Source organism: Physeter macrocephalus, chromosome 16 (genome assembly GCF_002837175.3).
Source record: "Physeter macrocephalus isolate SW-GA chromosome 16, ASM283717v5, whole genome shotgun sequence".
Taxonomy (NCBI): Eukaryota; Metazoa; Chordata; class Mammalia; order Artiodactyla; family Physeteridae; genus Physeter; species Physeter macrocephalus.
The window spans coordinates 99,049,974-99,051,213 of NC_041229.1; positions in this window are offsets into that span (position 1 = coordinate 99,049,974).

Consider the following 1,240-nt stretch of genomic DNA (forward strand, 5'->3'; position numbering starts at 1 on the left):
TATACTATGTTCTTGGATTGGAAGAATCAATATTGTGAAAATGACTATACTACCCAAAACAATCTACAGATTCAATGCAATCCCTATCAAACTACCGCAGGCATTTTTCACAGGACTAGAACAAAAAATTTCACATTTTCTATGGAAACACAAAAGACCCCGAATGGGCAAAGCAATCTTGAGAAAGAGAAATGGAGCTGGAGGAATCAGGCTTCCTGACTTCAAACTATACTACAAAGCTACAGTAATCAAGACAGTATGGTACTGGCACAAAAACAGAAATATAGATCACCCTCCTAGAGAAATGGAAATAAAAAGAAAAATAAACAAATGGGACCTAATGAAACTTCAAAGCTTTTGCACAGCAAAGGAAACCATAAACAAGATGAAAAAAACAACCTTCAGAATGGAAGAAAAGAGTTGCAAACAAAGCAACTGACAAAGGATTAATCTCCAAAATATACAAGCAGCTCATGCAGCTCAATATCAAAAAAAAAAAAAACCCAATCCAAAAATGAACATAAGACCTAAATAGACATTTCTCCAATGAAGATGTACAGATTGCCAACAAACACGTGAAAGGATGTTCAACGTCACTAATCATTAGAGAAATGCAAATCAAAACTACAATGAGGTATCACCTCACACCAGTCAGAATGGCCATCATCAAAAAATCTACAAACAATAAATGCTAGAGAGGGTGTGGAGAAATGTCTATTTTCTGGCACTGTTGGTGGGAATATAAATTGATACAGCCACTATGGAGAACAGTATTGAGGTTCCTTAATAAACTAAAAATAAAACTACCCTATGACCCAGCAATCCCACTACTGGGCATATACCCTGAGAAAACCATAATTCAAAAAGAGTCATATACCACAATATTAATTGCAGTACTCTTTACAATAGTTAGGACATGGAACCAACCTAAGTGTCCATCGACAGATGAATGGATAAAGAAGATGTGGCACATATAATGGAATATTACTCAGCCATAAAGAGAAACGAAACTGAGTTCTTTGTAGTGAGGTGGATGGACCTAGACTCTGTCCATCTCTGTCCAGAGTGAAGTAAGTCAGAAACAGAAAAACAAATACCATATGCTAACACATATATATGGAATCTAAAAAAAAAAAAAAAAAAAAAAGGTTCTGAAGAACCTTAGGGGCAGGGCAGGAATAAAGACGCAGACGTAGAGAATGGACTTGAAGACATGGGGAGGGGGAAGGGTAAGCTGGGA